The sequence below is a fragment of the Chiloscyllium plagiosum genome, unplaced genomic scaffold (assembly GCF_037043375.1).
Source record: "Chiloscyllium plagiosum isolate Xiang-an unplaced genomic scaffold, Cpla_swu_hap1 HiC_scaffold_34, whole genome shotgun sequence".
NCBI lineage: Eukaryota > Metazoa > Chordata > Chondrichthyes > Orectolobiformes > Hemiscylliidae > Chiloscyllium > Chiloscyllium plagiosum.
In genome coordinates, this window is record NW_028270172.1 from 37,592,987 (window position 1) to 37,614,297 (window position 21,311).

Here is a 21,311-nt window from a genome sequence, read left to right on the forward strand (position 1 = left end):
TCTCCAGTTCCCGTGCTACATTTGTCTTCATTAAAAGTAATATGTAAATCCAAATTATGGTTAAAATATTTAAATGGAATTGTCTGGGATCTGTTGCAATTCTGAAGGAATCAAACTGGCAATGAATCTTGTGAGAAGAAAGGTCCAATCAAATGTTACAGAATAAATTTAACCATTATTAAGAAGCACACAATTGAAGAAAGTGTGTGATGGCAAATGGCATTTATAAGAGTTTTAATATGTAGTAGGTCTTCAGTTTAACTGCTGACAGTAAGATATGGGATGGTTTACGTTATCTATGCCTGTCATTTGTGTGTTGCTGCTTTTCTCTCTTCAGATTCCGTCTTTCTTTTAATTCTTTGCACTTTGTATTTCCATTTGCTTCTGCTTTCTTGTTTATTTATTTTGACTTTTTTAAATTGACTGCATTGTTTTGCACCCTTATGTATTTTTCTGCTCTCTTTTCTTTTGTCAGTCAGACATTTGATGTCAATTGGTAGGATGCGCAGGCATTCATTGAAGGAAATAATTCTTTCGGGATTATGCATCTGCTCTGGGGACAGAGTACTCCGAATTGTAGAGCAACTGGATGGTATTGTAAAGTAATATCAAATGGCTGGTCTACGGATATGTTTGCTTGCTGAGCTGGAATGTTTGTTCTCAGACAGTTCGTCACCATACTAAATAACATCATCAGTGACCCTCCAGTGAAGCGCCTGTGGTATGTCCTGCTTTCTACTTATGTGTGTAGGTTTTTTTGGGTGGGTGATATCATGTCCGCTTCTTTTTCTCAGAGGATGGTAGATGGGGTCCAAATCGATGTGTTTATTGATAGACTTCCAGTTGGAATGCCGTGCTTCAAGGAATTCTTGTGCGTGTCTCTGTTTGACTTGTCCTAGGATGGATGTGTTGTCCCAGTCAAAGTGGTGTCCTTCTTCATCTGTATGTAAGGTTACTAGTGACAGTGGGTCATGTCTTTTTGTGGCTAGTTGATGTTCTTGTATCCTGGTGGCTAGTTTTCTGCCTGTTTGTCCAATGTCATGTTTGTTACAGTTCTTGCAAGGAATTTTGTAAATGACATTTGTTTTGCTTGTTGTTTGTATAGGGTCTTTTAAGTTCATTAGCCATTGTTTAAGTGTGTTGGTAGGTTTGTGGGATACCATTATGCCAAGAGGTCTGATTAGTCTGGAAGTCATTTCAGAGATGTCTTTGATGTAGGGCAAAGTGGCGAGGGTTTCTGGGCGCGTTGTGTCTGCTTGTTTGGGTTTGTTGCTGAGAAATCGGCAGACTGTTCTTTTTGAATATGCTGTATAGGTATTTCTCTTCTACTCTTTGTAGTTCCTCAGTGCTGCAATTTATGGTGGCTCATTGAAAAAATGTCCTAACGCAGCTTCGTTTGAGGATGTTGGGATGATTGCTTTTGTAGTTAAGAATTTGGTCTGTGTGTGTTGTTTTCCTGTAGATGCAGGTTTGAAGTTCCCCATTGAGTGTTTGCTCTACTGCGACATCTAGGAATGGCTGGCCTATATTACACTTTCTGTTCTTTAAACAATGTTTGGTCTCCTACTACATCCTCCTAACTCAGTGTGTGACTTCCAGCATTCTGTTCCATTTGCATTCCACATCATTCATCATTTTGCATGCAATCTCAGACACTTCATCCTTCACCACACCCTTCTTTTTTAACTCTAATTAAAATTCTCAAGCAATATCAGCTCAAAGCTTCCTGTTAGATCAATTTATGAACCTCTCATCTAACCTTATCTCCCGTCTTCTGTCTACCAGTTTTCTGACTTTATGCTCTTGTCTCAATTTTCTCTTATGTGTCATCACTGATAGAATGAAACAATGCTAAGCACTGTACAGGACATTGGTTAGGCCACTTTTGTAATACTGCATGCAGTGCTGATCTTTATTCTATTGGTAGGATGTCATGAAACTTGAAAGGGTTCAAAAAGGATATAAAAGGATATTGCCAAGTTTAGAGGGTTTGAGCTATAGAGACAGGCTGAATAAGCTGGGGCTGTTTTCCCTGGAGCGTCGGAGGCTGAGGGGTGACCTTATAGGGGTTTATAGAATCACGAGGGGCATGGATAGGGCAAGTAAACATGGTCTTTTCCCTGGGATGGGGGAGTCCAAATCCAGAGGGCATAGGTTTAAGGTAAGAGGGGAAAGATTTTAAAGGGATCTAAGGGACAACCTTTTCATGCAGATGATGGTGCCTGTATGGAATGGACTGCCAGAGGAAGTGGTGGAGGCTAGTACAATTGCAACATTTAAAAGGTATCTGGATGGGTATATGAATAGGAAGGGTGTGAAGGGATATGGGGCAAATGCTAGTAAATGGGAGTAGATTAAATTAGGATATCTGATCGGCATGGATGAGGTGGACTGAAGTTTCTATACTGTGCAGCTCTATGACTATCTGGACTGAGCTCCGGACTGCAATGTTATGAGTGATGAACTAGAGTGTACAAAGAATGTTGATTCTTATCAAAGTCTTCTTGTGGATGAAAACTGTTCATCTCAGCACCTCTTTTTAAACTAGTGTTTGTTAATGACTAGTAAGAAGGACCCCAATAATACAAGAAAAGTGAATTATGTCAGCATAGCAATAATAATCTAATCCAAGAAATTTATCAAATAAAATATAAGTTTAAACCTGAATCAGAGGTCACAGTCCATGGACAGGCTTAGGCCATTTAGGACTGAGATGAGGAGAATTTTTTTTTCACCCAGAGAATGATGAGCCTGTGGAATTCTCTGCCACCAAAAGCAATTGAGATATGTTGAGTATTTTCAAAAAGTATTTAGATATAGTTCTTAGTGCTAAAGGGATCAGTGTATGGGGAAGAAAACAGGAACAGGGTGCTGAGATGGATGATTAACCATGATCATATTGATTGGCAGAGCAGGCTTGAAGGCTGAATGGCCTACCCATGCTCCTGTTTTCTACGTTTCTACATTTGTATGAAATTGAAAATGAATGGAACTAAAAGAATGCTCCTTCAGAGCTTCTTCTGAAGAGGTTTCTCACGGTAGGACTCTAATACATTGTTGTGAATCAGCTACATTGGATTTCGACTCATTACCAATGTGTCATCATATGACGCAGATAAGTTATAACAGCAGATGTTTTTTCTTATATAATTAGAGTTGATTTTATCCTTTTCACTAACGTATGCACAAGAAGTTATTGGCCTATACATGTTTTTTAAATGATAGATTACACCACTTCCACATATTCGTTTTTACATGTCTAAAAAGGGCAGAATTACACAACCATCATGTTTGTTTTAATTATACAGCATTTTAAATGATATTTTCTTTTCCTGCTTATTATTCCTGGTGGCATAGAAACAGGGTGCAGTTGGAAGCAACAGTAATAAGGACAGATGTTCACAGAATTGGTCCTGCTAAAGCAGAAATCTGTCCAGATTCACTTCCACCTTCGCTGCCCCTCCCATGGCCCACACAATGTCAAAGAAAAACAGGAAATCCTTTAACTCCTAGTTAGGAACCAACTTTTTTGGCCATCAAGGTGTTTTTGAGGATGAGTCCCAAGTGTATCTAAATTTCCATTCTACTTGGGATATGGGTCAGGTCCATTTCTCTAGGTTTTGTCAAGATTAGGCAGGAGGGAAGAGAAAGAGAGAATGTGAAACAGAGTATGCAACAAGGACTCCAGGAAAGCTACATCACACACCAGGCAGCTGTACAAAAATCACACACAAACCAAATGAATCATAGCATGAAGCTCTCCATGATGTAAAGCTAAGGCGACATAGATTCTCACTCTATTGCACTTGGTTTGGAAGCTCCTGCTTCCTGCGTCCCTTTATCTGCTGCTGAAGCGCTCCAATTTGCTTTCATTTTTGTGAGACTCAACCATTCCAGTGCTTTATAGTCTGGCCTCCTACCCTCCACCCTCCATAAATAACAGCTCATCCAAAACTCTACTGATCAATATCATAATGAAAATAGGCAGCTATCCAAAGGAAGAGAACACATCAATATCGGAGTAAGGGCAGAAAGAATTAATTGGTGAGCAGTTTAAATCATGAATATAAAGAGAATGAGAAGTGATTCAAGCATCTTGTTTATTTTCAAGTTTCTAGTTCCTCTTCAGTCTACCCAAGAAAGTATATTTCTCCACCTACTCCAACCTCTCTCTTTACATGAGTCCAGGGTTAATACATCACCTTCCATTACCCTTCCTGAGTGTACATTTTCAATTCACTTGTATGGATGATATCTACCAGGAGCCCATTCAACAATGAGGCATTGAAAAATAGTGATGATTCCAGTACTCCCATCCATGAATGTGCATTTTGTAACTGTGAATAGGTTACAGCCAAACAGTGTGGCTGATCTTTCCACTCCCTGGGTTTGGAGGGCTAGTTCAGAGTATTGCCCTGGCTGAGATGAACTAACACCAAAACAGATTTCTAATCATATGTGTAAATGCATACAATACTGCTTTATTCATAGAATAATTTCCATGAATTTTTAATAAGTATTTAAACTGCTGATTGTTTGGATTAGAACATTAAAAAGGTCAACTTTGAGAAAAGGCAATTTGACTTCTTAGGCGATGAGTAGAGGAACACTAATGAAATTTCACCTTCCACACACAAGTGCAGTGTAGGACATACTCAACCATATATTTGATCTTTCTTTCTTGAGCTGTTTCTCTCTGATAATCTTATATTTAAACATTTCTGTTTTTTTAAATGTCTTTTTTATTCATAGTCCAATTTGCTGCTGGTCCAAATTTCCATTGACTGATTAGCTTTCTCAGGTTGGAAACTGAGTGAAAGAAAAATATCAGCATGGTCATCTGTAGATTTATGTACTTAGACTTCCAGGAAGCATTTCATAAGATGTCAATTAAAGGTTATTGTATAAGATAAAATCTCATGGTGTCGGGAATTACATCCAGACACTGATAGAAGATTGGCTGAATGGTAGAAAATAGAGTATGCATAAATGGATCATTGTCTGACAGCCAGGATGTGGTGAGTGGAGTCCCACAGAAGTATGTGCTGGGGATTCAAATTTTTACAATTTACATTAATGGCTTGGATGAGGGGAGAGAAGGCATGGTAGCTTAGTGTTAGCACTGCTATCTCACAGTGCCAGGGACTCGGAGTTTGCACATTCTCCCCATGTCTGTGTGGGTTTCGTCCAGGTACTCTAGTTTCCTTCCAAGGAGCAGTTTAGGTGGATTGGCCATGCAAAATTGCCCATAGTGTGCAGGGGTATGTAGGTTAAATGGAGTAGCCATGGAAAATGTAGGGTTAATGGGATAGGGTAGGGGGATGGGTCAGGATGGGATGCTGTTTGGAGGATAACTTTGGACTTGATGGTCTGGATGGCCTGCTTCCACACTGTAAAGATACTATGATAGTTAAATTCACAGATGACACTGACGGAGGTAGAAAAGTATGTTTGAAGAGGACTTAGGAAGTTACAGACAGACATTGATAGGTTGAGTGACTGGGCAAAAATCTGGTGATGGAGTATAGTGTAGAAAAGTGTGAAGTTCACTTTGGCAAGAATAATAAAAAATGCAGAATATTACTTCAATGAAGAATAACTGTAAAACTCTGAGATGCAGGAGGGATTTGGATGTTCTGGTACATGAGTACAAAAGGTTAGGTTCAGGTGCAATGCATACTCAAGAAAGCTAATGAGATGTTATCCTTTGTTAACAGAGGAATTGAACATAAAAGTAAGGACATTATACTCAAGTTATATAAGGCAGTTTACTAGATTTACATCTGGAATTGACAGGTTGTTTTTGAGGATGAGTTGAATAGTCTGGACTTACTTTCACTGGAGTTTCAAAGGATGAGGTATGACTTCATTGAAGTGTGTATGATCCTAAATGGTCTTGACAAGGGGGAATTAGAAAAGATGTTTCCACTGGTGGGTAAATCCAGAATTATGGGTTTAAAATTAGGAGAAACATTTACTTTCAGAGGGTTGTGTAACTTTGGAACTGTCTGCCTCAAAATGTGGTACAGGCGGAGTCTTAAATATTTATCATTGAATCATTAAGACAGAGCTACATAAATAGATAGATTCTTGTTAAGTACGGGAATCAAGGGTTAGTGGGGATAAATGGGAATGTGGAATTGGAAACACAAACACAAACAGCCATTAACTATGAAAAATGCTTGCCATATGAATTACAGTGGTCCAAGAAGGTAGTTTACCATCAACTTCTCAAGGGCAAATAGGAAGGGCAATAAATATTGGTACACCTATTGATACCTGCATTTCATGAATGGATATTTAAAAATTATAGGCCCAAGTGCTAACTGGTCTACTCCTGCTCCTATAACTGAATTAGTAATCCAGAGGCCTGGACTAATGATCCAGACTTACGAATTCAAATCCCCAGCATGCCAGCTGGGCGAATTCAATTCAATTATTTACATAGCATTTTGAAATTAAAAGAAAACTAGTAAAAATAAGGGTGACTATGCAAAAACCAGATTGGCAACAAAACCCATTTGCTTTGCTAATTTCCTTTATGTCTGGTCGATATGTCACTTCAAACAATAGCAAACAACAGCAAACAACAGCCTGCTCTCTTAAGTGATATAGCAAGCTACTCAGATGTGATCGAGAGAGTGGCTTACCCCTTTATTCTAAACAGCAATCAGTGGCCTTACCAGTGACACCTATTGTAAATAAATAAATATAAAGCTCAATTAACTATAAAATTAAGGTGTCCTGGTAAATCACCTAGTCAGTGCAGTTGTAGTAGGCCTCATTAGTTATTGTTGATCATCTCTAGTGTTCTAAAGATGGAGAGCTGGAGAAAACAAATGGAAACAAAGAAATCACAATTGGCTGGCTGTGGGATCAGGAGAGTTGATAAACCTCTCATGTGCGCTAGATTCTCCTGAGGCCCATATTATTAGTACACTAGTCTACTGGTATATTTTTAGAGCTCCTTATTTGTGATAATACTCATTGCTTGGAACCAAAAGCAGTTTTTAAAAAGTGCTATGACTCTGTGCCAACATATCCAAGATTTTATTTCCCACAATTGTCTCTCAAGTGGTTCTTTTTAAAAATTTGTTGCGCTTTTCCTTCTATTTGGTTTGAAGGAATGCAAAGGGTCTTGAAACAGCAGGGCAAAATAAGACAACTTTCTCAGTTCAAATGTTCTAGTTCTTAAAGTGTGACCTCCTTCTCGATATAGTTTCAAAGGAAATTTCACAAGTTACAATGGAGTTTATATTGTTTCTATTGATTTCTTTTATATTGGATTCTGGAGAATCTATGAAGAGATTGTGAAAGACTAAAGGCTCAAAGTCTCCTATGACAACAATCTGGAAGGTAGAAAATAGGTTAGACACCTGACAATTTAGAATAAATCCAATTTGCTTTACATATCTTTTGCCTTTCAAGTTGATGTATTTTGACCACAAGATATAAGAGCAGAATTAAGCCATTCAACCCATCGCGTTTTCTGCACTATTTGATCATGGCTTTCTCAACATCAATCTCCTGCCTTCGTCCCATAATCTTTGATCCCTTTGCTCATCAAGAACCTATCTATCTCTGACTAAATATACTCAATGACTTGACCTCCAGAACCCTCTGTGGCAATGAGTTTCACAGAGTCACCAACTTCTAGCTGAAGAAATTCCTCTTCATCTTAGTTCTAAAGGGTGGTCCCTTCACTCTTGTCTCCCTACTAGTGGAAACATCTTCTTCAAATCCATTCTATCCAGGTCTCTCAGTATCCTGTTCGTATCAATCAGATTCACCCTCATCTTTCTCAACTCCATCAGGTACAGACTCAGAGTCCTCAAATGCGCCTCATATGACAAGCCCTTCATCCTTGGGATCATTCTTGTAAACTTCCTCTGAACCCCTTCCAAAGCCAGCACATCTTTCCTTAGATACAGGGCCCAAAACTGCTCATAATTTTGTAATCACTTTGGAATTCCTGGTGCTCTGCAAATGAGAAGCAACAATAACAATTAAAAAAAGATGACGGAACATCTTGTTTTTCATTTCTGAGCCCAAGACCTTCCCTGCAGTGCTTAAACAAAAATCACTCATTCCACTATCATCACACAGTTCCAGCCATTTGTTCCATCTATATGATCAACTGCAGCAACTCACACAATTTTCTTCAAAAGCATGTTTCCACACTTAGAAAGACAAGAGCAGCAGATGCATAGAAACACCACCACCTTTAAGTTACCTTTAAAGCTACTCACCATCCCAACTTGGAAGAATATTACCATTGCTTCATTGTTAGTGGGTCAAAACACAGGAACTGTCTTCCTAAATAGCATTGTGAAGTTACTGAGAGCTCATGAACTGCCGCAGTTCAAGGAGGCAGCTTATTAGTACCTTCTCAAAGGTAATTTGGGCTGAACAATGAAGGCTTACCTTGCCTATGACACCCACATTCCAAGAACGAATGGAAAGCTTGCAGCTCACTCATCCTTAAGAATGAGTATATTCAAAGGCTATCTATTGACTGTACTAACACAACTAGAAATGTCCTTTCTTATGAGACTCGGATCATTCTTCTTTATCTTCTCTATAGTTATTATGTTTGCTAATTTTGGACATTTTATTAATGCTTCAGTACTTTATTCCATTTTGGTTGATATTGTTGAAGAAGATTTGCCAAACTCTCAATGATCCAAAGCTAATAGAAATGAAACGTATATTTAACAGTTGGTCCTAGTATATCAGTAAAAGCTTTTCAATTGCTAACTGAGGCAGAAAATTTGTTTTAAAAGATGTCAACCCAAACTTCATGAACTTTTTCATCATAACATATTTTGGTCCATCAAATGGTAGAAAATAAAGTTGCATAACCCTTAGGAACTAATATCTCTCAGTTCAATATGTAGTCATATTTTCCAATTATTAAAATTAGTTTGAATAATTTCAGGTTGATTTAATTATGTTTTAATATAAAACAAGTATATTTGAAAAAGTGATGAATCAAACAGTAACTATATGATAATCCAGTTTAAAACCTTCAAATGTCTTGGTTGATTCTAATCAAGTTGTTGACAAGATTAATTTCTTTAAAGCGATCCTCTCTGTTAAAAAATTAAACCAGATTAAGTTAAGAACCATTTGATCAGACCCAGTAAAGTGCCATTACACTAGATGGTAATCAAACAGAAGAGCAATACAATTTCCTATCATCATGTTACCTTGTTGTTGATTATATTGGCTTTCTAGTTGCTGGATAAAATCAAAGCATATTTCAACATCCATAGAGATGTGGCACATGATCCAGTTCCAATCCCATCTATATATCTCTACTGTCTATTTGAGTCTCATGATGCTCTTATCTCAAAGTATACAATGAGTTACTTCTTTAAGGTTTTTATTGTTCTTAATGGTCAAGACAGAGTATAACTAAATTAAATTATGTTTTTCAATTTCAGTTGAATTACCAGACATCATGTTTACGTAATGTTATCTGCATGTATCAATGTTGTATAGAAGTGAATCAGTTGCTTATTAATTTATAAGGAAAGTGTGGGAGAGAATGACAGTCCAGGAATTAAAACAATGGAGAGAAAGCAAGCAAGAGTGAGCTGAGGCAAATTAATACCAGAGAGTGGCAGCCAAGTATCATTGCAAAGGAAATAAGTAAGAAACGGTTTAAAAAAAAGTAGGACTTGCCTGGAAATCAAAACCTAGGATGGGAGCAGCTTGAAAAATTAAAACAGGGAACAGCAGCAACCTGGAAAAATAAAACAAATGTATCTGTAACAAAATGAGAATTGCAAAAACTAAGCCCTAGAGGGAGATGGAGTGCACAGTAGCAGATAGGTGTCTAGCAAGAAAGGAAATAGCTGAAGAATAAGGGGTGGGATGTAACAAAGCAGTGGTAATATGATTGTTGAATTGAAACGTCCTTAAAATAAAGTACCAAAAGCAAAGGGATCTTACAGCAGACCCAGCTTCAGCGTTCCAGCATTATTTTTGAATCTATGAAATTATTTCCAAATCTCAAGGTTTTTAAGGCACCAATTTACAGTCTTGATGCTTAAATTGATTTACCGAACCATGGCCAGAAACAACCAAAAACAATTAACGGACAGCTTTACTGTCGAAAAACTGTGCAGAACAGCAAATACCACATTTATATATAATTTGCATACATCTGGTCTGCAGTCACAGTAGAAAAATTATTTCAGGATTCAAGTTTAATTAAAATGAATTTAAGCCTTTTGCATTTATGCCAGAAGAGAGTAAAATCAGACCCTTTTCTTTCTACAAAACAAATTGCTAAATGTCTTTCCAAGCATAAAGCAGTTTGTTAGGTTACGAATTGTAAGCATTTCATGTCATCTCTCTCCTCCAGCTTTGTTTATGTGGGCAAATTACCAATTCCATCAGGAGGAGATTCTGCAGAGCTGAAGCCTAGACAAACATTCTGTGACTGGTGCTATTTATACTCTCCTATGTCTGTTCAGAGCAAGTCTCTTCATACAACCGCTGTGTTTTTTTTAGTTGAATTTTTGGCAATGTGCTTTCGTGACCGTAGCAGACCTTGTGCCATTTTTCTTGTGGTATTTTAAATATAGACAGTATGTGCTGCATCCACAGGGTGTTGATAGTGTAAAGCTGTATATTGGATCAAGGACAGTGATCAAATTAAATGCTTGTTGCTTGATGATTTTCAGTTTTTTTTATTGTTGTTGCAGTTATTTCTATTCAGGCAAGTTCCAAGTACTCTGCTATTATTTTGTCATGAGGCACAGTGATGACAGATTTGAAAGGTCAGAAGGTAAGCCACTCATCACATATTACCCAAACTTTGCCTTAATCATGTATCAATGGTGGTGATGTGGCTGGCCTAGATATTCCTTTGGCCATTGATGGCCCCCAATGTCAACAATAACAGATGTGATGATTATGGTGCCACTAAAGATTGAGGGGTGTGATGGTTTGAAGACAGAACAGTAAGTGAACCTGATCATAGGATAGGAGGACACTTGTTGATGAAGCAAATGATGGTAGTTAAACTGAGGACATTTCATGGAGGAGTGCCTGTAGTAAAATCATGGGGCTGCGAAGATTGAGTTCTGACAATCACAACCAACTATTTGTCTCAGCCACGAAAAACTTCCCTTTCATCACCATTAACCAGTTTGCTACGATTCATTGATCTTGTACTTGGCTTATTGCAGTCTTGAATCATAGAAGTAATACATGAGGTTCAATATACTCTTTGGAAAAGCTATCTAATTGGTTTTAAGTGGAGGCCAACCTCTGTGAAGAGAGGAAAATTGGAATGCTTTTCATTCCTGAGCCATTCTTGGATATTTTTGGTAACTAGCTCAGAACTAAATTGATAGGAGGTCTGGGAGTCAAGGACAAATATACTGTGTGGTAAAATGGGGTACAATGAACAAAGGAATCTCACATCCTGATTTGTAATGTTAGCAAATTGTGATTTCAATAAATTGCTACATAATTCTGTTTTTTTCTTGTGGTACTTCGATACCCTTATAAATTCTTATTTTTTCTTATTTATTCGTAGGCTAGGCCAGCATTTATTGCCCATCCCTAATTAACCAGAGGGCAGTTCAGAGTCAATCACATTGCTGTGGGTCTGGAGTCACATGTAGGCCAGACCAGGTAAGGACGGCAGTTCCTTCTATAAAGGATATTAGTGAACTGGATGGCTTTTTCTTGACCACTGACGTTGTTTCATAGTAATCATTAGACTTTTATTTCCAGATTTTTATTGAATTCATATTCTACCATCTGCCATAGTGGAGTCAAATCCTGATCCCTAGAACATTCCTTAGGTCTCTGGATTAATAGTCTGGCGATAACCCCACTTGGCTATCACCTCACCCAGTAATAAACATATAAGTATAAACATTCTGAAGAAATACCTAAAGTATTTTTTAAAGAAATGGCACAGATGAAATAAGCTTACATTTCATATATTTATTTTACTTCAGTTGTTATTTTGCCTCATCTTTTTCAATAGGGTCACAATATACTTGTTGCACAAATATTTAACTAAGCTGCCTTTCTTCATTTTGCATTTGTGTGAATGAAAATCGAAACTTGCCGTCAGTGACAGGCATCTTTGTGAAGTCTATTCTCTCAAGTATAATATGAGGTGCATGATAAACAGACCATCTCCTTAAAAAGAACCAAGTCAAGCATTTGAATCATTTATTTTATACATAGTTTAAACATTCTACTGTAAACCTTTAAGAATTGGCCCTCATTGGGAATTGCTATTTTAAACTGTACCAATTACAAGCAGCCAGCTGGAAATGGAAATTTATACTATGATGCCTGCTAAAGGGTTACTGTAGCTATGGAAAATGCAGACAGGGACTGCACTGTGGTAAATAGGAAGACAAATATTTTCTTCACATGCAATTAATGTAGACATTTCACTGATGGAAAGGGGAAACTGTAACGCAGTTTTCATCCACATATTGTATCAACAGGAAGTAGAATCCACTTCCTTTGCTCTCCTGCCAAAAGTTATTTAAACTGATGATCTTGAGGCAAGTCGCAGCAGAAGCAAGCCAGTCATTTTGTGAGAGTACATAGCGGAGTCCATTTCTTCACCAGGGGTTACTCCTTTTGCACCAACTCGCGAACCAGTTTAAGTCTGCGTAGCACCACTGAAATGATAACACTGCAAAGTCAGCTGACTGCAGTGTCATAGTGCTGCTGGTTTCTTCACGATCGCAACTGCCAGAAAGCTAGCTCTTACTGCTGCAGATTTCCAGTCGCAGTGCGGCAAAGCAGACGCTGCAGCAGGCTCAAAGCAGCAATAGGATTCTTTCACCTGCGCCGTCGGTCTTATGGGAGAAAAAACCTTATCGGGAGTGAAATAGCAAAAGAAACTGCTTACTAGATTTACAGGTTAATTTTCTTGGCATGCAGTGCTTTCAGTTAAGTAAAGGAACCACACAAAAGGTCTGTGCCCACAATGCTATGATGAGAGCCTTTGATGAAGGATGGCTTTGCGCTCCCTGGCTCTTTATTAATAGTTTCTTGTGCCATGCTAATGTACCTGCACGGTCGGGACAAAGGATACAGTACTTTTCATCGACCATTTCATCAAGGCCTTTTTTTTTGCAACCATGCAGCTTGATGTTCCAGTCTTAGCTCAAATCAAGAATGAATGCAATAACATGGATTGACAACAGTATCTGTCTCTGGCTTTGCACAGATCTCAAATTAGAGGCCAGACCTGCTGACCTACTTCACTTCAAATCATTCCTGGATACAGGGAAGCAGCTGTCTAGTATCAACATCACTAGCCATCGTGTGGAGAATCCCGGGGATTGCAGTACATGTCATGCTGGAGACTGAGGGAAATGGAGTTGTGCACATTTGTATTTCCAATTGCAGTTTCAAGCAGCTATAATCCAGACCGTCCAACTGCTTCATCATTTGTTTGTTTTTTGTCGCTGAGTGTGGATTAAATTGTCTTTTAATATCAGCCTTCATCTGAGCTTCAACCTCTGGAATAAGTGCATCAACCAGCTTGTTCTATCTAACGGATTTCACTGAATACATTCAATGCAGCTGAGGGCAAAAAATAGCTTCCAGATATAAAGTGTGTTGTGAAAACAAAGGAAGCACTGTACCATCACCTGGATTACAATATTTGCATCACCCCCTTATCCCTGATATAGCTTTACATTTTTCTACATCAGGTTCAGGATCTGCAGACATTGCCAGGATGTGGTATCTAATGAGGCAAATAAAACGACAGCCGGTGAAGACTACGGTATGAGACAGAAGCACATTTAGGATTTTGCCAATTTTATGCATGTGGTATGTGAGCCAGTGCCCCAAGGGACAGGCTCTTAAACAGGGGAACAGATCACAGTCGGATGAATGAATAAAATGAGTGCCACAGAAACCCTTCGCAGTTAGCAATTCCAGCAGCCGCTTAAAATTGAATAATTCATGGATTAAATCATCCCGGACTCACCTTTTGGATAGGCTGGTATGATTGGAATTTTGAATATACATTATACATATATAAAAGATTTTGCATGTAAAATGTCAATTTGGATCTGAAGGGCTGTCAAAAGCTGGGTGCTTCAAATGAAAAAATTCTTATGATCCTGTGACAATAAGACTGCTAGGAATGCGTTAGTATCACAAGGGAGCATTGGGTGAAATTATATTAGCATGGGTAATCCTAGTGGCATTTTTTTTATTTGTTTGTTTTCCTGAGCTGAGTTCAGATGCTGTAGAGTTTGTAATTGTTTCCATCGCTCCATTACATTACTGCTGTAAGATTAACTCTTTTATTTTCAATGTCTGGTGAACGCATTTTCTGACGTAGTGTCTGTATCTTTAAATATACAATCATACAATGTAAATGGGACCACATTAGCCCAAGAACTGATAGAGTAAAATAAAATAATCTTTAAAGATTGTGGCACCATAATGTTGCTTGGCAGTCACTTAAACACTCAGTGCAGACTAGCGCTACTGATTTCCATTGTTCTCATGAAATACCACCTATAAGCAAAGACGATGGCAACAGCAACTCTTCATGTACAAAATATTTCCCATATTCAGATCTTCTGGAATCTGTCAGAACCAGAGCACTGCTCATTTTCATATAATGGTTTGTTACTTAAAATATTCATTTGTAAAAGTACAGAATATCTATATCTTCCACACATCTGCTTGGAAAGCTGCGCGGGTGAGATTTATCTTTATAAAAACCCTAAACGTTATTATGACAAAATATAAAATTTGCTTACAAGAGAGTAGGATCAATCCTTTACCCACAAACAGTAAGTAAATATCCCTAATGTAAAGTTGTTTTAATTCTTTTGTTTCCTCTGTTTAATTTAATGCATGTTAACTGAATTATTAAATTCAAAAAGGTCTCAACTTTGGTTGAAGGTAGTTAAAGAAGAATTTAGCGTTTATCATTAACATACTAAAATCAGATTCCAACTTACTATACTGCAGCTATTGTAAAACCAAACAGATTTATCTCAAAACTGTAATATATATCAACAAAACATTATGTTTCTAGATTCTTGTATAATTTGCTATTCTATATTAAGCAAAGCAAATCCAGTATGATACCAAACCGCATTTATACATAATTACATTTTACATTTAGATGATGTGGTTTTCCTTCACTACAAGGGCAAATCATTCTCTACCGCTTCACAAACATCAGTCCAATTCTGTATTAGCTGCGCAGTTTAAAATTTTTGGCACTCCAGCAAGAAAACATATTCAATGGTTCTTTCATATCAATCAGGGTTACTGCAGACATTGAAATAACAATATAGTTTGACAATTTTAGCAAAATTAACTTTGAATTACTTTGTGTAGTTGGTGCTACCTTAAATTGATACAGAACAAAAAAGAAACTAAATGATGCTGTCTAAATGTGTTTTTAGTTTTGCATTACATTTTCACTGGTTAACTAAAGAAAAGCTAAACTGATTACATTTTCATGGGATATAGATTGTAACCCATTGTGTGTCTGGAGTCATATGTAGGCCAGACCAGGTAAATACACCAGATTTCTTTCCCTAAAGGACATTAGTGAACTAGATTCATTTTTTATGACCATTAACAATGGCTGTATAGTTATTGTTATACCAGCTTTATTAATTCCAGATTTTTTGTTGAGTTCAAATTTCACAATCAGCTCTGATGGGTTTCAAATTTAAGTTCCCCAAAGCATTAGTCTGGGATTATAGCACAGTGACATTACCACTAGATCACTACTTCCCCTAAACTGATTCAGTACTTCAGTGAAAATGGATAACTTGGAAACCTTTTTATATATAGCTTAAATTTTCAGACCTGGAATTCTAAATATCAAATGGTATCCATAAATCCTGGTAGGCCAAAAGTTTGCACCCATGTTCAAAAGAGTGAAAATGTTGATTTATGCACCTTCTCCATACTTTGACTGGGGGTCAACACTCAACTGCTCAAGACTGGATTTTATGGTACTATCATGTTTATATTTGCCTTTGTGCTTCTATTAGGCCTGGTAGGAGTAATTTACATAGCATAATACAACACAAGAGATAGTCATTTAGTTCAATACACCTGCATCAGGTCTTGGAAGAGTCAGTCGCTTATTCCCATCCTTTTCCTTTTCTACATTCCATAATTATTTCTTTCCTTTTCAGGTATTTATCATTTTTTCTCTTGGTCAATTTGCAACAGTTCTCATTGATATAGCATCTTCAACTTAGAAAGTATCTCTAATCACTTCATATGGAAGCAATGATAAAAATGAACACTGGACCAATATGAGAATGTTAAGAGAGATGACCAAATGCTGAACAGAATCGAAGAATTGTTATGATGCAGAGGAAGCCATTTGTCCCAAGTGACTGCCCTGGCTATCTGAGCCAAAGTCCTGCCTTTCCACTTAGACTCAGTGCCAAACTCCTGCCTTTCCACTATCACCTTGGACATGTTTCTGTTTAACCATTTATCTAATGCCCTCTTGAACCTGCCGTCACTACAACTTCAGGTCGTGCATTCCAAACCCAGATCATTCATTTGCTTCTTTTATCAAATACTTTAAAACTGTGCCCCCAATTCTTGATCCATTTATGAGTAGGAACAGTTTCTCCCTATCTGCTCTGCCCAGACCCCTCGTGATTTTGAAAACTTCTGCCAAATCTCTGTTCAGTTTCTTAGCTTCCTTCTCTCTAAGGCAAACTGTCCCAACTTCTCCAAAAATCCTCATAAATGAAGTTTCTCATCCCCAAAAGCATTTCTGCAATTTCTCCAATGCATTGTCATCCTTCCTATAGTGTGGTACCTAGGACTGTACACAATATACAGCTAAGATCTAATAAGTGACTGATATAGATTCAGTATAAGCTGAATAAGCATAAGCTCTTGCACCCTATTTTTGAAGTAGAGAATATTGTATGCTTTATTAACAGCTCTCTCTACCTGTCCTGCCACCTTTAATGATATATGCACAAATACATCCAATTCTCTCTGCTCCAGCATATCGTTTAGAATAGTACCCTTTATTTGATACTGTCTCCTCAAGTTCCCTGTAAAAGGGTGAACACTTCATCCCTCACTACTTTGAACTTCATTTGCCACCTATCTGCACACTCCAGCACCTTGACATATTGTTTTTGGACGTTCTACACTGTCCTCCTCACTGTTTACAATTCATCCAAGTTCTGTAATGTTCACAAAGTTTGAAATTGTCCCCATATACAAGAACATCTAAATTATTTATATATCAAGAAAAGGAACCATTCAAATACTGATGTCTGGAGAACTCCAATAAAAACCTTCCTCTAGCGCAATAAATACCTATTATCAATAAATATTCTCTGTTACCCATCACTCACCAACTTTTTTTCCATCTTGTTATTGTCCCTCTTATTCCACGATCTCTCACTTTACTTACAAGTCTGTTATGTGGCATCATATTGAAGGCCTTTTGGAAGTCCATGTACACCACATCAAAAACCTTGCCATCACCAACCCTCTCTATTACCTCTTCAAAAACTCTGTTAATTAGACTTTATTTTCCCTTAACAAATCCACGATGACTGTGTGAAATTAACCCACATTTTTCTATGTGAATATTAATTCTATGGTGAATAATTGCTTCTAGAACATTCCCCATTATCAAAGTTAAACTGACTAATCTGTAATTGCTGGACCGATCTTTACAACCTTTTTTGAATGGGTCAGATTTTTGCAGTTCTCTACTTCATCAACACGACCTATGAATCCAGGGAAGATTGAAAGATTGTTGACAGTGCCTTGGCAATTTCCATTCTCACTTTCTTCAAAATCCTTGGATGCATCTCAACCAGTGCAGGTGTGTTATCAACTTTATGTACTAACAGCTTATCCTATACCTCCTTATTATCAACATTAAACACTTAAAGTCAAAGGGTCAATAGATCTACAGCATAGAAAAAGGCCTTGCAGCCCATCATGTCTGCACTGGTCAAAAACAACCATCTAACAATTCTAATCCCATTTTCCAGCACTCGGTCCATAGCCTTGTCTGCCTTGGCATTGCAAGTGCACATCTAAATACTTCTTAAGTATTATGAGGGCTTCTGCCTCTACTACCCTCATAGGCAGTGAGTTCCAGATTCCCTGCCATCAGAGTGGTAAAGATTTTCTTCCATCTCCTTGAAAATGGAGTTGCAGATGGACAGGTTGGTGAGAAAAAGCATTTTTCGTGCTTGCATTGTTAGGACATGATGATACAGGACATTGGTGAGGCCACTTTCAGAATACTGCATACAATTCTGGTCCCGTTTCTATAGGAAGAATGTTGTTAAACTTGAGAGGATGGAGTAAAGATTTACAAGGATGCTGCTGGGACTGGAAGGTTTGAGTTCTAGGGAGATGTTGAATGGGCTAGGGCTTTGTTCTCTGGAGCTTCAGAGGCTGAGGGGTGACCATTCAGAGGTTTACAAAATCATGAGGGGCATGGATAGGGTGAATAGTCAAGGTCTTTCTCCTAGGGTAGCGGTGTCCAAAACTAGAAGGCATCGGTTTAAGCTGAGAGGGGAAAGACATAAAAAGAACTTGAGGGGCAACGTTTTCACGCAGAGGGTTGTGTGTGCATGGAATGAGCTGCAAGATGAAATGGTGGAGGCTGGTACAATTACAATATTTAAAAGCATCTGGAATGGTATGTGTAAAAGAAATGTTTAGAGGGATATGGGCCAAATGCTGGGAAATGGGACTAGGTCAGATTGAAATGTCTGTTTGGCATGGACGAGTTGGACTGAAAGATCTTCTTCTGTGCTGTATGATTCTTATCTCCTCTAAACTTGCTACCCCTTATCTAAATCTATGCTCCCTGTCATTGAGCTATCTACCAAGGGGAAAGGTTTCTTCCTGTCAACCCTATTTATGTCCCTCAGAATTTTATACATCTCAATCATGCCCTGTCTCAATCTCCCCTGCTCTAAGGAAAAGAACCTTAGTCTGTTCAATCTCTACAACTGAATTCTGTAGCCCAGGCAACATCCTAGTAAACCTCATCTTCACTCATGCTACTCATATCATATCTCTGTGAATTAGGTTTTGAAAAACTACTTATTAGTGAGCTATTTATGAGTTTTGAAGTTATTTCCTCTAAGTGTATCAAATTCATCTTCATGTTCATTGAACATTGTCTTCAGTATGTGTTGCATTACAGTTGATTTCTGCTGAGAGAGGTTGGGTCCCTTACCCACTACTCAAAGCTTCAGTGCCCTGAGATTTCTTTTGTGCAGAATTTAAATTTTCTTTCAAAGTCCATAATCCTTATAGTGACCAAGCTTCCTCCCCTGTCACCATTGCCTGGGCAGCATCTAACTTGTAGGTAAAAACAAAGTGTTCATCTGACACCTCAGCCATGCCTTTGGCCTCAGTATAAGTTCCCTTTTAGGACACTAATTGTCCTCCTTTTACCACCCTTTTACTACTGATGTCCTTACAGAAGACTTTAGTATTTCCCTTTAGGTTAGCTGCCAGTCTTTTTTCAAAATTCTTCTTTGCATCTCTTATTTGCTTTTCACCTTCCTTCTGAGCCTTCTGTATTTCACTTGGTTCTCAGTTATTTTCATTTTCATATGGGGTTGACTTTAAGCAATATCTGTAAGGAGAAGATAAAGGGAGGGAATTCCAAAGTATGTGGTTTTGATGAATGAAGGCAAGACCAATGTTTTGGGTAGCAGGCTGGGGAGAGGTGTAGGGCAGGGTGATGGAGTGATGTTGCACTAGCGGTCACAGTTACTTGAAATGGATTTGATTTTCTCTGTCATCAATTTTGAACTCAGTCTAAGCAGATTCTGTGGCAAATAGAGATGAAATTTTAGGATATCACTGATCTCTGCTTGCCCAATGTGAAGTACCAGAGACACTCTCAATATTTACTTATCAGGCCAGAAATGTCTTGAAACTTTAAAATTATTCACTTTCAGTCAAGGTGAATGAAATTTGGGACCACATCTTTGTTTAGCAAATAATCCCCAAAGACCTGTCTTCAGATAGAAAACTGAAGAATTAGTCAGGGAAAGCTCTTGTTGTAGTTAGATTACTATTTACTTCATTGTGTGATGACATAAATACATCAGTCAATTGAAATATTCTAGTTTTCACTTAACTATACCTAAAGTGGTACAGTAATGGATCCTTGCATATAAGTTAAAATCAAAATAGGTATTCCTCACATACACGTCTGGTATACATTCTCACAACATTCTGTGTAATATTGACATTTCTTTGAGGAAGTGTTCCAAACTACAAGCACACCCATCGTGTTTGTATTACAGGTTTCAGCTATTTAGTGCTTGCAGTTGTGTTTAACCAAAATGATGGACTAATGAATTCTAGCTTTGCTATCATTAATTGAACAAACACTTTTTGCATTTATTGATCATTAAACATGTTGCTAATCTGCATTCCAGTAAAATCCACCGAAGCTGAATGATAGACCAAAAAGTTAGTTTTTCAGTAAACCTGTTCCTTTTAGTAGAACCCTCATACATCCTTGACACGCATACACAAACACACAGACACATGGAAAAACACACACATATCCCTTCTCTGTCCATCCACATGGGCTGAAACAGGCATTTCTGTGTATTGGCATTTAAATTACTGGGAGAAACAATATTGCTTACTTCCACAATAACATCCATTTCTGCTGCATTCCTTATCCATGCTTAATTTAAGCCTTCGTGAACCTATAAAATTAGCTATGATTGGCAATTTCTATGAATGCCACAAGTCCTACTCCACAAATGAATAGCAACAATGATCTAAGACAATTTGTGAGGATCTTGTACATTTGTCTCTGTAAATTCTAAAGTATTCAAAATCAAAAGTGTCCAAATCATATATTGCAGTAAGTACCATTTATGTATTGCTCCACTGACAGAAGGGCTTTCAGTCACATCAGTTTTATGCTACAGATATCTCTCTGAAACCATCTACAACAATTTTCCTTGGAAACAGAATGTTGTGGGTACCAGTGTCATGCCAAAAACTTAAGCAGAAAGTTGAGCTGAAACTCAAGTGCAATAGTAAGGAATTGATCCACTGTTGAAAGTACTGCTTCACCAATGATGTGTTAAACGCTGCCTCTGATTGTCTCGTCAACTAGATATAAAAGATCCCATTTGAAGAAAATCAGGTCAGTTCTCCCAAAGCAATCTAACATCACTAAAACAAATTACCTGTTTATTACCTCACTGCAGTTTGTGGAACCTCTCAGTTTGGCCATCACAATTCCTATATTACAAAACGAACTGCACAGCGAA

General features: G+C 37.8%; 1 long non-coding RNA gene across 22 annotated transcripts in view; it reads left to right on the forward strand.

The window, feature by feature from the left end:
- LOC122564379 (uncharacterized) overlaps positions 1-21,311 on the forward strand; it is a 231,353-nt gene that overhangs the window by 140,831 nt on the left and 69,211 nt on the right. For 10 of the 22 annotated variants that reach the window (XR_015752853.1, XR_015752855.1, XR_015752849.1 and 7 more), the window contains one exon: positions 11,555-11,652. The exons of 4 other annotated variants lie outside the window; for them this stretch is intronic. This is a non-coding gene — a long non-coding RNA (uncharacterized LOC122564379). Of the gene's footprint in view, positions 1-10,675; positions 10,799-11,554; positions 11,653-12,572; positions 14,009-17,730; positions 17,861-21,311 lie in introns of those variants that run through there. 8 more of the 22 variants (XR_015752851.1, XR_015752854.1, XR_015752865.1 and 5 more) reach the window with 5 other exon arrangements.